This window comes from Staurois parvus, unplaced genomic scaffold, assembly GCF_062004578.1.
Source record: "Staurois parvus isolate SC_StPar_1 unplaced genomic scaffold, SC_StPar_1.0 ptg000505l, whole genome shotgun sequence".
NCBI lineage: Eukaryota > Metazoa > Chordata > Amphibia > Anura > Ranidae > Staurois > Staurois parvus.
Genome location: NW_028318301.1, coordinates 4,004,256 through 4,023,011, shown reverse-complemented (window position 1 = coordinate 4,023,011; position 18,756 = coordinate 4,004,256). Strand labels below are relative to the sequence as shown.

The following is an 18,756-nucleotide window of genomic DNA, read 5'->3' as shown; positions in this document are numbered from 1 at the left end:
GAAAATCTAGTTGTTTAAAAATCTGAGTGTTTGATGACCTGTGCTTGATGACCTGTGTTAGCCTTGTGTGTAACACTGCATGTAAATAAAGGTACCCAGCAGGAATATGTGAAATCAAAGCAGCATCTCTAAGCTACATGTGTACATAATTCCTGTAATTTTAGTATAGTACTCATAAAAGAAGGATTACATGTGGGGCTGTGAACAAAATATGTTATGGAAAAGTGTATAGGATAACAGTGAGGAGAAATGTCAGTGTAGGGTGAAAAATTGGGAAAAACACAAATATACATATGGGCATACACAAACCAGAATGCAAAATGAGAACACAGGGAAGAAAAAAAAAGATAAGACACTGCCTGACAACCTCCTACAATGACAAAGTGGTGCTAGTAAGCGACATTTTGTCAGGAAGGAGGTATCTTCTGAACTTCATCCATAGGTACATTGTGGGGAATTTCATTTGTGGGAATGCAGAGGAACTGTGCTTGAAATGTCAAAAGGACAAACAGCCAGGCAAGAAAGACTTAACGTTTGGAAGAGTACAGGGAGGTCAAGCATGCAGCTACTGTCGGCTATTAGAAGGAATACTTTGCAGATGGAAACACTTTGAATAGGAAATGCTATAGTGGTCTCATGTAAGATTACAGAAGAAATATGTCAAGTGCTGGATAGGTTCATAATACTTCAGATTTGGAATTGTAGAAATGTAGTCTCACAGTTCCTGGGACAAGCAGGAAAGCCCTGTCATGCACAAAAATGGTGGGATTTCAAGGTACTGTAGGTATCCTGTGGTAAGAAGTCATTACGTGGGTGGAGCGACAAGGTGGATGAGACACATAAAGGTCTATGTGTAATGGTGGAAGAATGACTCTGCTAACACTAGCTACGTGCATTTCATTCCCACCTATATTATTCACCTCAAAGTTGCCATATCCTGTGACTCATTTTATGGCAACTACAGAAGGCATTAATAAATACATTGCAAATGTAGCTGTGTGGAGCATCAGTAATGAGGCACATATGGCAATCTGTATAAGGGGGAAACAATTGTATATATCTCAATTAAATACACTTATATTACACTTTGCTGTGTTGCCTTGAGGTTTTCTTGTCCAAGAAATGTTTTGATAATGTCTTATGTTCTCCATACAAATAGCAAGCCTTGTTATAAATCACCATTAACAAGAGCTGCACTAAAATAGAATAAAGGCAGAGATTAAAATGGATGAAAAAAAGACAAATAAAAGAGAAAATTGAATATATTTATTAATCAGTTTGAATCTGCAAAGCAAAAACATGTAAAAACAAATACGCCCTGTATCAAATTTAGTAATTTATCCATGGCAACAAAGGGCAAAAGCCTACAAGGTGTTAATTAAGGCCTTCTGTCCCTTTGGGCCATGCAATACATTGTGATTATTTTGGCCAGCGCTGTGACAGTAATACCATTTGCAGGCACAAGCTGTAATACCACAACCCTCATTTTACTATGTGGCAAAGAGCTTGCTTTCTGTTAGCCTAACTGCTAACAGAATATGTTAGCCTAACTGCTAATTCATGAAGTGTGGAGAGCATAAGCAAGCTTTTAACAGTGAAAAGTCTGCAGGACATTGCTTTGCAGCTCCCAGCTTGGTGTCCAGCTTAGCCCAACTGGGCAATGTACTGTTCTATGTCTAGAGGAGATGCTTAGCAACCATTTGCTAAGCAACAAGGAGGCTGATAAAAGCCTGCTTTGCAGGTATGAAGGAGGGAGAAGGAGGATAACAGTAGCTTACATCCAACAATAATTATGTTTTTCTCTGTTTAAAACACCATGATTCAGAAAGAAGAGAGCCAGTGTCAAACAAGTGCAGTGTTATTTGGGTATTTTTACATTACAATTATTTGCATATCCTACAATACTGACACCCACTTGTCCCTCTATTGTAAATGGGGCTATTTTAGCCCTATAAACAAGAAAAAGAATCAAATCCTACAAAATACTGTAAGAAAACTCTAGGACGAAGCAGCATTCATGTTTTTCTTTTTTTACTACATATCTAACATCTACTAAAACTGTTCAAGGTGATGAAATATGTAAACAAAAACAATATAACCTATAAGAATATTTCTTTCAAAAACAGTGTAATACTTTGCGTTGCCTTTCATATATTCAAGCTACTGCACATTTGGTAGATCTGACAAAGTCGATTTAACTCACTCTAAACCTTTCTACTTGACTAGGTAGCGTCACAGGATGTTTCTTAAAAAAATGCCCTTGTCAGTGTGACTACAGTTGAAGTCAAGCAAATCAACAGTAGTGTTGGGTTTTATTTAAGAACTGCTTTGGAAGCAGACCCAAGATGAGACAAAATCATTTACAGTTGTGTCCAAAATTATTCAACCCCCACTGAAATTGAGTGTTTTGGCCAGTTTGACATTGCTTTTGATCATTCAGTCATCTTGCTTACATTTACATTAAAGAGGCACTTGTAGGTCAGACAAATATAACATAACAGTTATAATGAAATAACCACAAATGTCTTTTCTGTGCTCACAGCATTATCAGTTTTATTCAACCCCCAAGTGACATTCAATCTTAGTACTTAGTACAGCATCCTTTTACAGTTATAACAGCTTTTAAACGTGAAGCATAGCTTGACACAAGTGTCTTGCAGCGATCTACGGGTATCTTCGCCCATTCTTCATGGGCAAAGGCCTCCAGTTCAGTCACATTCTTAGGCTTGCGCACTGCAACTGCTTTCTTTAAGTCCCACCAGAGGTTCTCAATCGGATTTAAGTCTGGTGACTGCGATGGCCACTCCAAAATGTTCCAGCCTTTCCTCTGCAACCATGCTCTAGTGGACTTGGAGGTATGCTTGGGATCATTGTCCTGTTGAAAGGTCCAACGTCTCCCAAGCCTCAGGTGTGTGACGGACTGCATCACGTTTCCATCCAATATCTCCTGGTACTGAAGAGAATTCATGGTACCTTGCACACGCTGAAGCTTCCCTGTACCTGCAGAAGCAAAACAGCCCCAAAGCATGATTGACCCTCCACCATGCTTCACAGTAGGCAAGGTGTTCTTTTCATCATAGGCCTTGTTCTTCCTCCTCCAAACATAGCGTTGATCCATGGGCCCAAACAGTTCTAATTTTGTTTCATCAGTCCACAGAACACTATCCCACAACTTTTGTGGTTTGTCCACATGGCTTTTGGCATACTGCAGTCGACTCTTCTTATTCTTTGGAGACAGCAAGGGGGTACGCCTGGGAGTTCTGGCACGGAGGCCTTCATTACGCAGTGTGCGTCTTATTGTCTGGGCTGAAACTTCTGTACCCACATCTGACAAATCTTTTCTCAGTTCCTCAGCAGTCACACGGGGACTTCTCTCCACTCTACGCTTCAGGTAGCGCACAGCAGTCGAAGTCAGCATCTTCTTTCTGCCACGACCAGGTAGCGTTTCAACAGTGCCCTTTGCCTTGAATTTGCGAATGATGCTTCCTAAGGTGTCTCTTGGTATGTTTAACATCTTTGCAATCTTCTTATAGCCATTGCCCTTCCTGTGAAGAGAAATCACCTCTTCTCTTGTCTTCCTGGACCATTCTCTTGCCTTCACCATGTTTGTAACCACACCAGTAAATGTCTAGAAGGAGCTGAGTATCACAGTCATTTTAAAGCTGCCTAATTGGTGCTTATTATGCTTGATTGCTGCTCGGTGACATCCACAGGTGTTTTCAATACCTGATGGAAAGCACCTGTATGAACCTCTGTTCTTCAGAGTGGTAGTCTTTAAGGGGTTGAATAATTGTGGCAATGAAGAAACCACATAAGAACCATTTACTACTGTATTACATAAACAATTGATGTCATTTTAGTTGCATTTGGGTAGTTACAACGTCCTTGTAGGATTTGATTCTGAATACAATTCCAAATGTACACTATAGTCCCTAAACCCCTTTACAGCATTGGGGGTTGAATAATTTTGGACACAACTGTAAGAATTTCAAGTCATTTGACTAGTTAACTGAAATGCTGAGTGGATTTTGATACACACCCTTGATGTTAGCAAATATGGCCTTGCTGGCTGTCTGTGATGGACTATTACTGCCCGTTAAAGTAAGAGGCCATCAAATTTGTTGCAACATTTTGGCACACCTAACAAGTTTTTAAAAGAGAAGCTTGCAATGTGTGAAAAAAGTTCTACTGATTGCACTGGGCTTTGTAACCAGTATGAATAAAACTTCCATTTCAGGAAGTAAAATAAGATCTAACCTGGCCTGTCAAGCATATTTACTTTAAGACATCTCAAGTTATATGCACATTTGACTTGCTGTGAGGATGTTGAATCAGTGTAACCTTGCATAAATGTCTGCAGGTAGATCTATTTTCCCTGAACAATATAAAACATGTTTACAGCGACCTATGTATATGCATTCATATCTCAATAAATGTGAAGGCACATCCTCCTCATATTGATTAGTGAGGGATACACCTCTGCTTTGTGTATTCTGAGAGGATGTAACTGCAGCCTAGGGTGTATTTGTGCTGCACTGACATGAGATGTTGAAGGTTAGAGACAGATTTGGGGACAGACTGATATTAACCCTGACACTAAGCTCCCGGCAAAATTTCACTCCCGCCTGGGAGATTGTACAGATACTCAGATAAAGGGGTCACACAGCTAACTGTCAAATGGAAAAAAATATTAATGGAAAGGAAAGCGTAAGAGAGAAGAACAGAGACAAAGATAAATCAGAAGGAAAGAGCTAAAAAAAAAAAAAGAAGAGCACTGATAACTCAACTATAAAAAGAAGGGGTAGGAAAGCACAGTACATAGTGTACTGAAGTACACATAGGTGCAGATTTCTGTCTTAATGTAGCTAAATCCAAATCCTCATAACACATCTTATAATTATTCAGCCTTTCCTTTCTTTTCTGTAATACATAGTTATAAGAACAAGGTAAATAACCATTGGATTTAGTTATTTTAAAGGTTACATGGCAAGAATAGCTCTGCATATGATAGTATGATTGTATTGGTACAAAGATTTATTTATCCATGTATACTGCACAACTGCTTCTGTCTAAATAATAACATTGGGAAATTCAGCTCTCAAGAACAGCCAGGCCATTAGGCCTGACCATCAACATGCAAGGCCATGCCCAAACTACAAATGTTTGGACACTTTTATCATTCATTCACACAACCTACTTTTACTAATTCCTGCTATCCATAAATGTTTTTCTGAAGTATTTTTATGGTACCAATCTACTGGAGGTATTTAGTTATTAATTTGTATATAGTGCCACACTGTGTTTGTGATAGTTATATTCATTACTAACAAAGACCGAGTCTGATGTTTGTAGCATCAGCATTAGTCAACAAACGTGTTCATGTATGCAAGCCGGATATAAATCTTGTCCATTTTTACATCCCCACTATTTGTTACAGTGACTAAAAGTAAAGATTATACAGATTGCATAAAAATGAATTATATATGTCTGTTATGCACTTCACCTTCAGAGGTCTCACATTGTAACTCATTACTTTTACTCACATGGGACAGATTACTTCAGTTAAGAGCAATAATGACTACACTGCATTTTAAGTTAAATCCTATCACTGGCAAACTAAATCAAAACCTGTACTAAAATAAAAAGCTGGTTGCTTGGACTTTTTTGTCTTTAAGGTTCAGTTCAACAAATATGATATTTTAATAAAACTACAGTATATGTCTTAAATATCCTGCCAGCGAGATCTCCTGGCTATAAATTCAAACTCTATTCTATCCATCAGTGATCTAGAATCACCAATTGCATTTTAATAAAATATAAAACAAAAGAAAAATCTAACAGAAATAGATACAATAACAACAGCAGACTCAGGAACTTCAGCATAAACATCTCATAAAATGAGGTTTTGTGAGATAAGAAACAGTCTGGTTGTTTAATTTGCCAGTATCTTCCAAAAATAACAGTTTAGGGTGGGATAAGCCTTAACTACTTTGAGTCACTGGCTAGGAACCAGATGACAAAAATACCGGATGACCTTCGTGGAAATGCAGTCAGTTCCTAACTACCTGTAGTAGGCCAACAACACTATCAGTGCTCCACTGAAAGCCCAAACAGTGTTGTCAGCCCTGCTGAACTGCCTCTGCACATTCCGTTACCATCTTCATAAATCCTCCCCGTTATATATATCAGCACATTGCTCTCTCTCTTTAGGAAGGTCTAGCAACACTGCTTGAGATTTCAGTGCAACAGTGACAGCAATGGCAGCCCATTGGAAGTTAAGAGCTGACCATCTTTTTTGCAGGATCATCAGGTATTTTACAGTACCTGGAACAATCTTCCACACTGTCAGCATGGGGAAGTGTGCACATATTGAAGAGCTGCCTTTATTTATTTATTTTTAGATTTTGCCCACACATACACTTAAAAGAGCAAATGTTGAAGCATTTTAGGAACATGTCCAACTTCAATTTTAATTTCATCCTAAAACAAAATATTGATAGTGGTCCAAATATAGCTTTGTGGAACTAAATTCAAGTTTGTAATACTGTGGTACAAGATTTTAAGTAGAGGAAGTAAAATGGAATAGAGCTGAAAAGGAGCTTCTCGCAAAAAATACTTTAAACATTCAGAGGGCTGTTTATATAGGTTTGGATTCCATATGGTCAATTTTAATTTTTGGCAATCCAATGTCACCACCTCCTTCCCATATCAAACTCCAGATTAAAGTGCAACTAAAGGCATTTTTTTTTCAATTTAGATAGAGTAAGGGAGGGTTGTAACCCGTTGGTTTTTTTGTATCCCATTGGGGTAATTTCCCTTCACTTATTGTTCCATAGCCAAAATAGAAAGTGTGAGGATATCCCTCAACAGTCTGGGAATCCCAGTGTGTCCCCAGGGTCACTAGAACTAGTATCCGCTTTGAAAGATTTTCCCTCTACTAGTGTTCTGATGTCAAACCAAAATTTGGGATTTTTTTTAAACTTCACTTTTGATAAGAGTAAACAGGATAAACAGAGAAAGTAAATCTCCCTAACGGGCACACAGAGTAAAGAAAAACACACCAGTGTTCTAATCCCTTCCCACACTGTCCAAAACAAAATAAAATAACAAAAAAAGTTTTGCCTTTAGTAACACTTTAAAAATTGTGTAAATTCTTGATTAGCAAAAAAATAATAGATTCTAAAAATAATTTTATGATTTCAGGTGGTAATTGTCACCCTTGTAAAATTGTCAAAAATGAGGAAGAAATTACTCACAGAAATGCCAGCATTATGTATAATGGAATCAATAAAAATTCTGGAAAAATATCAGTTTCATCCTTTTGTTATAGGATACTACAATAATGGAGCTTTGAGTCAGCCATCTCACAAAATTAGTTTGTAAATATGGACTATAATATTTTTAAAGCAGATTGAAACAGGTGAACTTAACTGTACATTTATCATAAAGTGCTCAAGGCTAAACTCTCCTCATCACATTCTTATCTAAACATGTTATGCCTGTAGGGCAGAAACAGAAAACAGCTTGAGTATTGAAAGAAAAGCCCTACATGAAAATAGCAATTGATCCCACAAAATAAAGATACAGGATGAAAATTCAATATTATTCAGGAGGACTCAAGCTGAGAAAGACCATTAGTGCAGCATATTCAGATTTTACAAGTAGTCACATAACTAAAAGACCACAATGGTAACTAGTATATTTTCTCCACCTGCAATGCTATATATACACACGAGGTTTTGTATATGTGCATGCAGTATGCTTAAACTCACTTTGTTAAATAAAGAATTTGTGAACATTGTTTGACATTGTGATCAAATGGGTGCTCACAACAGCACGTTAAACAAATATTTGAAGAGAAGCTTGGTTCTAAATTATTTCTTCAGTTTGGTATAACAGCTCTTAACATTAAATTACAAAGGGAAGCCAAGGGAAAGAGATATCTTTGTATACAAAAGAACAAAAACAAAAAAAACTGCAAATTTCACATTTTTTAGCAAACATCTGTTGTGGAAATATCACTAACACCTCAGGTAATTTTCCTCCCCATTATTGTTACCTGAGCAGAAAACCAGCTACATTCATGTTCCCCACAGTCAGGAATCAAGTACCTAGGACAGCCAGTGGTAGAAACATACATTCCTTTAGATACTCCAAAGAAGATTTGTAAGCAGACAGCTTTTTTTAAGCCGTGATAAGCAATTTTTTTTTAAAGTAGTTATTCAGCTGTCTGGAGAATTGGCTATGGTCACACAAAACTATTAAAACAGAAATAAAAAAGTTAACATCAGCCATTGGTAGGTGCCCATACACACTTTTACTTTTTCTTTTATTGCTCAAGAAACATCAAAACCAAAGAAACTCCAAGTGTTTGAGTTAAGAAGTAGATCTGGTCTGTTCTGCAGTTCTTTTTAATTCAGTTTTAAAAAGAAAAGTGTGAGCACATGCACATGTTAAGGTACCTGAAAAAATAAGACATAATCACAAAGAATAATTGCGGCATATATATTTCAAGCAGAAGAGTATTGTGGCATATATATTTCAAGCAGAAGAGTGTGCAGGTTTATGACTTATGCAGGCACCACCTTTTTTGCATTATTTTAGGGGACAGTAGAGATTGACCAGAAAAACTCAGTTGACTATTTCTGCTGATGTGATTGGCTACTGTAGGGTCTCTACACAGACTATTATTAGGTAGTATATAGCCATAGGATCATTGCCTGACCTGTCTACTGTCAACCTTACACCTATACAACACAGAAACAATCTAGAAAATATATAATGTTGTATTTCCGAAATGTAAAATGTATTCATACATCAGCAGGGGTTCAAGTGCTATCAATAGATACTCCACCAATCCAGCTGGTTCTCATGACCAATGGGATCCAGTAGAATTCCTATCCAACAAATCTTCTAGGGAAAACCTTGCCCCCAGTCACTATTGTTTCCCACAAGATAAAAAGGCATTTGAGAAAGTAACAGGATTCTGTTGCTCTTCATTAAGCGTTACCCTAATGGAGCTTTTGTTTATTGCTTTATTGCCTGTAGTTATGTAGTTAGTCTGGCTGAAAAAAGACAAAAGTCTATCCAGATCAACCATTAAGAAAAAAAAGTTATAATCATATACCCACAGTTGATTCAGAGGAAGGCAAAACATCCCAGCAAAGCACGATCCAATTTTCTCCTGCAATGAAAAAAATTCCTTCCTGATCGCCCGAGAGGGAATCAGATATTTCCTGGATCAACTTTACCTATAAATGTTAGTATCCAGTTATATTCTGTGTATCTAAGAAACAATCCAGGCCTTTTTTAAAGCAATCCACTGAGCTGGCCAGAACCAACTCTTGAGGGAATCTATTCCACATTTTCACAGCTCTCACTGGAGATTACATTTATTTTCCACCAGACATAAAGAGTGCCCCCTTATCCTCTGTGATGACCTAAGGGTGAATAACTCTACACCGAGTTCACTATATGAACCACTGATATATTTATATATGTTTATCATATCCCCCCTTAATCTACTCTTCTCAAGAGAGAATAAATTCAGTTTCTCTAATCTGTCCTCATAGCGGAGCTCCTCCATGCCTCTTATCAGTTTGGTTACCATTCTCTGTACTTTCTCCAGTTCCCCAATGTTCTGTTTGTGAATTGGCACCCAAAACTGAACTGCATATTTCAGATGAGGTATTACTAATGATTTGTACAAATGATGTCTCTCTCTCTCTGGAGTCTATACCTCTCTTAATACAAGAGAGGATTTTGAACGCTTTAGAAACCGCAGCTTGGCATTGCATGCCATTATTAAGCTTGTAATCTACCAAATCCTTCTCGGCCATTGATTCCCCCAATTGCCCCCCCCCAGTATGTATGATACATGCATATTCGTAGCCCCCAAGTGAATAACCTTACATTTATTAACATTAAACCTCATTTGCCACATAGTGGCCCAATTAAACAGTGCACTGAGGTCAGCTTGTAAGTTGAAGACATCCTGTAAGAATGTTATTCCACTGCACAGCTTGGTGTCATCTGCAAAGACTGGAATGGTATTTTTAATCCCACACCCTATATCGTTTATAAATATATTAAAAAGTAAGGTGCAGCGCTAGTAAAAATCAGTCAAAGTGAGAGAAGAAATGTATAAATGATCCAAAAGTGACCGTCTGTACAGGTCTAGGTGAAGCTAGTATCAATCAAGATCCAGTGTCGGTGCTCCCAAAATAATATGGTAAGAATACGTACTCACCAGATGCGTAATGTGAATACGCATTGAACAAATCCCCTCTAGGAGTTGGATGTGATCTTGGACAAGGATAATCCTCCCTCTGTATACAGGTGGTGCTGTTGGAGCTCTCAGATGGTAATGGATCCAGTCAGCCAGAGGCCCCTTGAAGGGGTGGATGGATATAGAAGCCTATGTGTCTTGAACTCCCCTCTATCGGTGCTTGTAATGTGCTGGATCAGAATGGCTCTGGCACAGTCCGCAGTGTGAGAATGAAACTTCCCACGCTCTATGGGATGGCGTGCTCTGCAGCTCCGACAGCCAGCCAATTACAGAACTGGAGAAGTGCGGACTGTGCCAGAGCCATTCGGATCCAGCACATTACAAGTAGAGATGAGCGAATCGCACCTGGCGAAGTGGAATTCGTTTCGAATATCAGGAAAAATTCGATTCGCATCGAATCCGAATTTTAGCAAACTTCGGGTGCACGAATCGAATTTTTCCCGATCAGCCGGCAAAAGTGTCACTGCAGAGAGCTCCGCTATTTCTGACAGTTCATTTACAGCGGTTGAAACATTGTATCTGTTTCCATTTAGGATACAGATGTTTTTATTCGGAAATAAATAGATACAATGTTTCAACCGCTGTAAATGTGAAGGAACTGTCAGAGAACTGTCAGAAATAGCGGAGCTCTCTGCAGATACACTTTTTGCTGTACTTTAATTCTTCTTCTTTTCATTCTTCTTCTTCTTTTCATTCTTCTTCTTTTCATTCTTCTTCTTCTTTTCATTCTTCTTCTCATTCTTCTTTTCATTCTTCTTCTTCTTCTTTTCATTCTTCTTCTTCTTCTTTTCATTCTTCTTTTCATTCTTCTTCTTCTTTTCATTCTTCTTTTCATTCTTCTTCTTCTTTTCATTCTTCTTTTCATTCTTCTTCTTCTTCTTCTTTTCATTCTTCTTCTTCTTCTTTTCATTCTCTCTTCTTTTCATTCTTCTTCTTCTTCTTTTCATTCTTCTTCTTTTCATTCTTCTTCTTCTTCTTTTCATTTTTCTTTTCATTCTTCTTCTTCTTCTTTTCATTCTTCTTCTTTTCATTCTTCTTCTTCTTTTCATTCTTCTTCTTTTCATTCTTCTTCTTCTTCTTCTTTTCATTCTTCTTCTTCTTCTTTTCATTCTCTCTTCTTTTCATTCTTCTTCTTCTTCTTTTCATTCTTCTTCTTTTCATTCTTCTTCTTTTCATTTTTCTTTTCATTCTTCTTCTTCTTCTTTTCATTCTTCTTCTTCTTTTCATTCTTCTTCTTTTCATTCTTCTTCTTCTTCTTCTTTTCATTCTTCTTCTTCTTCTTCTTTTCATTCTTCTTCTTCTTCTTCTTTTCATTCTTCTTCTTCTTTTCATTCTTATTCTTCTTCTTCTTTTCATTCTTCTTTTCATTCTTCTTCTTTTCATTCTTCTTCTTCTTTTCATTCTTCTTCTTCTTCTTTTCATTCTGCTTCTTTTCATTCTTCTTCTTCTTTTCATTCTTCTTCATCTTCTTTTCATTCTTCTTCTTTTCATTCTTCATCTTCTTTTCATTCTTCTTCTTTTCATTCTTCTTCTTCTTCTTTTCATTCTTCTTCTTTTCATTCTTCTTTTCATTCTTCTTCTTCTTCTTCTTTTCATTCTTCTTTTCATTCTTCTTTTCATTCTTCTTCTTCTTTTCATTCTTCTCATTCTTCTTCTCATTCTTCTTTTCATTCTTCTTTTCATTCTTCTTCTCATTCTTCTTTTCATTCTTCTTCTTCTTCTTTTCATTCTTCTTCTTCTTCTTTTCATTCTTCTTCTTCTTTTCATTCTTCTTCTTCTTTTCATTCTTCTTCTTTTCATTCTTCTTCTTCTTCTTTTCATTCTTCTTCTTCTTCTTTTCATTCTTCTTTTCATTCTTCTTCTTCTTCGTCGTGCCCCGTGACTGCCCAAATGAGTGAAGTGTGCGGTGATTCTAAGATCGACGGCACTCATCTGCATGTCATACTGACTGACAGTATTATTTCTCTTCCCCAGCAGACTCCAAGGGCATTTAAATTAAAGGTACAGTGTTCTGCACTAATATAAAGGCTCTCTGAAGCCTAGAAACCCTTTTAATAAGTTAAATTTGCGGCGAATAAATTCGCATCGAATCGAATTTCTCCCGCAAATTCGGCGAATCAGCCGAATCAAATTTTTGAATAATTCGCTCATCTCTATTTACAAGCATCCAGAGAAGAGAGATCCTGACACATAGGCTTCTATATCCACCCACCCTTTAAAGGGGCCTCTGGCAGACTGGATCCATTACCATCTAAGAGCTCCAACAGCACCACCTGTATGCAGAGGAAGGATTATCCTTGTCCAAGATCACATCCAACTCCTAGAGGGGACCTCTACTGATTTGTTCAATGCGTATTCACATTACGCATCTGGTGGGTGCGTATTCTTACCATATTATTTTGGGAGCACCGACACTGGATCTTGATTGATACTAGCGTCACCTAGACCTGCACGGACTGTCACTTTTGGATCATTTATATATTTCTGATCTAACATTGACTGATTATTACTAACGCTGCACTTTATTGATGTATTTTATTGCTTAAGGTTTTTTATTGCTACCTTTTAGAGCGCTCACTTTTATAATCCATTAAAAAGTAAGGGTCCCGACACTGAACCTTGGGGTACACCACAGACAACCCTAGACCATTCGGAGTATGAATCATTAACCACTACCCTTTGAATACGATATTTTAGCTAGATTTCTATCAATTTACATACAGATTTTTCCAAGCCCGTAGACTTTACCTTACACATTAGCCATGTGTGGGGAGCTGTGTCAAACGCTTTTGCAAAATCCACATATACCACGTCCACCACCATCCCTCTGTCCAAGGTTTTGCTCACCTCCTCATAAAAAGAAATCAGATTTGTTTGACAACTTCTGTCTTTCATGAATCCATGCGGTCTGTTGCTTAAATATTTTTTTCCAGCAAAAACTCATCGATGTGTCATTTCAAAACAATGGTTTTGAAATGACAGAGCTCAATTCTTTAAGGACCCGTGGGTGTATGCCACCCGGTCCAGGTGCTTTATTCACTTTTATTCTGTCTAAATATTTTTAGATCATATCAATTGTGAGCCAATGTGGATCATCTGGAGCTGTGTCAATGACATGCCCATTATGGACAGGAGCTCCCCCATGCTCCTTTGTATACACAGAACTGAAGAAGATATTTAATAATTTTGCCTTCTCTTTGTCCCCAGTCACCCACTCTAGATTATTTTATAAAGGGTCTACATGCTCAGACCTGACCTTTTTTTTATTAATATATTTGAAGAATTTTTTGGGGTTGGTCCTGCTATAGCGTTCCTTCATTTTTATAGTTAATAAAAGTTATTTTCTTATTTTCTATAGCTTTTTTAACTTTGGCCGTAAGCCACATAGGTTTGATTTTTAGCTTTTTAAATTTGTTGCCCATGGGAATATATTTTGCAGTGTGTTCACATACAGTCTTTTTGAAGAACTCCCATTTCTGTGTTGTGTTTATTGATGCCAATATTCCCTCCCAGTCTAAGTCTTGGAGAGCAGCGCTCAGCTTTGGAAAATTAGCCCTCTTAAAACTGAGCGGTTTTTATTTTTCCCGTATGTGCTCGCTGTTTACAACTAACAAATGAAATCATGTTATGGTCACTGCTACCCACATGCTCTTTTATATGGACATTCATAATAAGCTCTGCATTGTTTGAGATTACCAGGTCCAGCAGAGCATCATTCTTATTTGGGGCCTCTATGAACTGTGCCATAAAATTGTCCTGTAGTAGGTTTATAAATGTTTGACCTTTAACTGTTCCTGCAGTACCATTACTTCAGTCAATTTCGGGGTAGTTAAAATTCCTCATTATTATCACTGTCCCAGCCTTTGCAGCCCTTTTGATCCATGCAAGGAGCTGAGTTTCCACCTCCTCATTAACACTGGGAGGCCTATAACAAACTTACCTTTGTAGTATGCACTCCCATGTGCAGTTCCACCCATAATATTTCAGCCTCATCACACTCTCCATCAACTAGGTACTCTTTCACACTCTCTCTGAGATCACTTCTCACATATAGACAGACACCACCACCTTTCCTATTTACCCTGTTTTTCCGAACGAAAACAGAGACAGGAATATTAATGGACCAGTCATGTGAAGAATGAAGCCAAGATTCAGCAATACCAATTAAATAATGGTTCTCTTCATGCACCAAAGCTTCCAACTCACCTATTTTGCTTGGCTTCTGACATTGATGAACAAACACTTTAATCGATTGACACCTTGTTCACACGTATTTTGCATATTTTTTATTTTCATACAAATGGTACCAATTCCACTGGTTATTTGTAACATGGGAACCTTCTTATCATCTGACATAGCCTTCCCCCATCTTTCCCCATTCCACCCACCAATAAGGATTGACCCCTGTCTGATCTGTCTACCCCGTTACAATCTAATTCTTCCTCCCCCCTCGATCCTAGTTTAAATACTCCTCCAGCCTTCCCATAAACCTCTCCCCTAGCACAGCAGATCCCCTTCCATTTAGGTGCAAACCATCTCTAGCATATAGGTTGCACCCCAATGAAAAGTCAGCTCAGTGCTCTATAAACCCAAATCCTTCCCTCTTACACCAGGTCTGTAGCCATGCATTGAGTTCTCTAATCTCCCCGTCTTTCCTGAGTTGTGCATGGCACAGGTACAATTTCAGAGAATATTACCTTGGAGGTCCTTCCCTTCAACTTGCAGCCTAGTTCTTTAAGTTGATTCTTAAGGAGCCTCCACCTTACATCTATTCTGTCATTGGTTCCAACATGGACCAAGACAGCTGAGTCATGCCCAGCCCCTCCCAGTAATTTATCAACCCGGTCCACCACATGCCATTCGGTTAAGGCGATCCTGGTGACAAATTATTCTATCAGTCCTTCTGATTATAGAATCCCCTACTACCACCAGCTGTCTAGACCTTCCTGCACTACCCCTCCCAACTGTTAGGGATAGCAGTGACATCCATGGCTGCCACCCCCGAGTTTGCCACCCCCACATCTTCACCCAACTTGGCAAATCTGTTTGGGTGCACAAACCCAGCGCCTGCCTTCCTTTTCTGTGAGCCCCTACCACTCCCTCTCCTTACAGTAACCCATCTTCCTACCTGATAATCCTGATTAGTCCCTCCACCCTCCACATCAATCCCATTAGCTACCTGCTCAGAGAGCATATAACCCTTTTCAAGTGTTGCAACTTGCTCCTCCAGATCTATAACATGAGTTTCCAGAAGGGCAACCCGCTCACATCTGTCACAGTGATATCCATCCTGGAGCTGTTGCTCCATTGCTGCATACATGCGGCCACTGTGCACTGCACAAAACCTTCCATCCTGCTAGCACACATTATCCCAGTTACAATATTAATAGGAAATATCAGTTGTCACTTACAGGTTAGTAGACTCCTGTTATAAACTCAGTTTTTTTAACTCCACTTAACAAATGTCTACTTGGTCAAAAGTCCAGCAAGCAAAATACAGGCAAGCTCAAAAATGAGCAAGCTAAGAGTGAGCACTACAGCAAGTTATATAGGACCTGTATCACCTGTGACCAATTAACCCCTCCCCTTAATTAACAGACTGAAGGAAGAAAAGGAAAGGAAGCAAAAAAATGCTATTTAAAAAGTGACAGAAAAAGTGATTTAAAAAAGTAAAAGCTTTTAGCAAGACCCAAAGAAGAAAACAAAACAACTACAAGCACTAGCAATCACCAGCAGTCAAAAGTAAAACTTTTTCACTCTCCACTCAAATTTCCCACTCTTTTTAGCTATCAGCCAGCACAAAATGCCAGTTCCCTGGGAATAAAACACATAACTGACTTACAAGCAGTGGGGCTACTGATATGGCTTTTCTTTTTTCTCTTCAGGTCTTGATTTGGAAATTACACTGATTAAACGTATTCATTTAAAGAAAATAATTCTTACAAAGTAATTTTTGTATAGCGGGTATCAAAAAGTGTAGGGGTATTGCAATAGGAATTTAAATGTACAACAAAAGGAATTAAATAGACAAAAAATAGAAAAATGTATTTTATTACCTATGTAACAGCCATATTTTGTCACTAAACCCCATCAGATTAAATACTAAGTAGATGTAATTATCACTTAGCGCTTCAAGTCGACGCGTTTCACAATGCAAGATCGCTTCTTCAGGATTTGCACTGGCATAGATGTTTATCATTATGTATTATTTCTTAGAATACATAATAATACATAATTATGTACGTATTGTGTATCATTTATCATTATGTCCAATTTGAACAAACTGTAACATCAGAAGGTAAAAGTTTAAACTGTCCCCTATATACCCTTAAGGCAAGCTTATAACATGGCCAGAATGTTAATATTGGTCAAATCCAGAGGACCAAAAACAGCCCCGGAAAATACCAGGAAATATGTAAAGACAGGTGAAACTATATTGTAATAAGTGTCAATGTGCTAAAAACATCATCAAGGCCTTCCCATACCCCACATAAGGAAAAAAAACCTTCACCACTGCATACACATCTCCTTCAAAGATGGTGCCATATGTTTATATTTGTATATTTGATACCTTTTTTGTGGTACATTTAAAATCCAGTACTTATCTCATTGATTTTGGGGTAGATGATTGTTGTATAAAGACTTGAGATAGGGATGGTTCTCACAGAAGCTTTATAACCTCATATGGTGTGAACCCACCTTTTGCTATATGAGCATACACAGATCAGCCATAACATTGTGACTACCCACCATAACCCATCAAGGCATGAGCTCAACTAGACCACTGAAGGCATGCTGTAGTATCTGGCACAACGCATCAGTAGCAGATCCTTCAAGTCCTGTAAGTTATGAGGTGGGGCCTCCATGGATCGGACTTGTTTTCAAAGCACATACCACAGATGCTCGATTTAATTGAGGTCAGGAGAATGTGGTGACCAAGTAAACATCTCAAACTCGTTATTGTGTTCCTCAAGCCATTCTAAAATTTATCAGACCAGGCCTCCTTCTGCCATTGCTCTATAGTCGAGTTCTGATGCTCATGTACCCAATGTAGGCACTTTTGGCTGTGGACACTGTCAGGTCAGCATGGACACCCTGACTGCTCTGCAGCTAAGCAGCCTCATATGCAACAAACTGTGATGCACTGTATGTTCCGACACCTACCAGAACCAGTATAAACTTTCTCAGTGATTTTAGCTACAGTAGCTTTTCTATTGGATCAAACGACACAGGCCAGCCTTGGCTCTCCACGTGCATCAATAAGCTTTGGCCGCCCATGACACTGTTGCCAGTTCACCAGTTTTTCTTCCTTTGACCATTTTTTCTAGGATATGACCTCTGAAGACTTGGAATATCCCACAAGAGCTGCCATTTGGCCCTGACCCAGGAGTCTAGCCATTACAGTGTGGCCCTAGTTAAAGTTGCTCAAATTCTTATGCTTGCCCAATTTTGTCTGCTTTCAACACACCAGCTTCAGAGACAACATGTTTGATCACTACCTAATATCTCCCACCAACTTTAAAATGCTATTGTAACAAGATAATCAATTTTCTTCACTTTATTTGTCAGTGGTCATAATAATGTTACTGATCAGTGTATATAACAATACATCTAAATTAAAACTAAAGAAACTCAGCAGAAAACTGTAGTGGACCTTACATTGGTGGTCAGTACTGTAGTGCAACTTTAGATTGAACTTTATTGTTAAAAGTGTTCTCTCAGATTACTGGTAAGCATAGTGTTCCTTAACATTGGTGGTCAGTAGGAGAGGGGCCCCCTTTGCATTTAATGGTTAGTATGAAAAATGCCAGATTTACTGACAGCTATGAAGTGTCAATGGTGACTTACCTGGGAAACTAAAGGAAAGGCTCAACCCACACCACTGGCTTTTCTGAGTGAAGTCAGTACAAGAAATATACTGGCACCATCAGGCAATAAAACAATCAACCATTGATCAAGGAACCCATACCAACTTTCCTCAGAACAATGGCTGCTGTAGAATCACAGTGCAGATATGGGCCCTTTGAAGATCCTATTTTAATACTAACTTTAGAAAAAGTAATATTTGCTTCAGGAATTTTGGGGGGAGGAAGTAAGGCTGTGCCTACCCTCTCCATACCCCTGAAGTTGAGCTATTGTATATTTTGACTTTACACTGAGTTCAATAACTTTAAATCTACAGGTAAGGTTTGGCCTCTTAATAGGGCTTCCTATACAGGAACTTCCACTTAAATTATTTTTGTGTGTTTAAAATTCTACAAAAATTTGCATCATCTAAATAACTTCAATTTACAAAAATTAGTAGGCAAAATATATGTGCAAAGCAAATGTGTAGATACAACAGGAATAATCCAAACAATTTAAATATTTAGAATTACAAAGAAAGCATCTGATTAGCAGCTTTGGGAAAAAACATTTTTGTGTTTCCAAAAAGCATGATTATAATGTCGGGGCAATTTGGTGAAAAG

The 18,756-nt window shown here is 38.1% G+C and overlaps 2 protein-coding genes across 5 annotated transcripts in view; one reads left to right on the top strand and one right to left on the bottom strand.

Moving 5' to 3' along the window:
* The window catches only part of PC (pyruvate carboxylase), a 1,112,699-nt gene that overhangs the window by 102,640 nt on the left and 991,303 nt on the right, over window positions 1–18,756 (bottom strand). The gene's annotated exons all lie outside the window — the stretch shown is intronic.
* The window catches only part of LRFN4 (leucine rich repeat and fibronectin type III domain containing 4), a 32,855-nt gene that overhangs the window by 1,258 nt on the left and 12,841 nt on the right, over window positions 1–18,756 (top strand). The gene's annotated exons all lie outside the window — the stretch shown is intronic.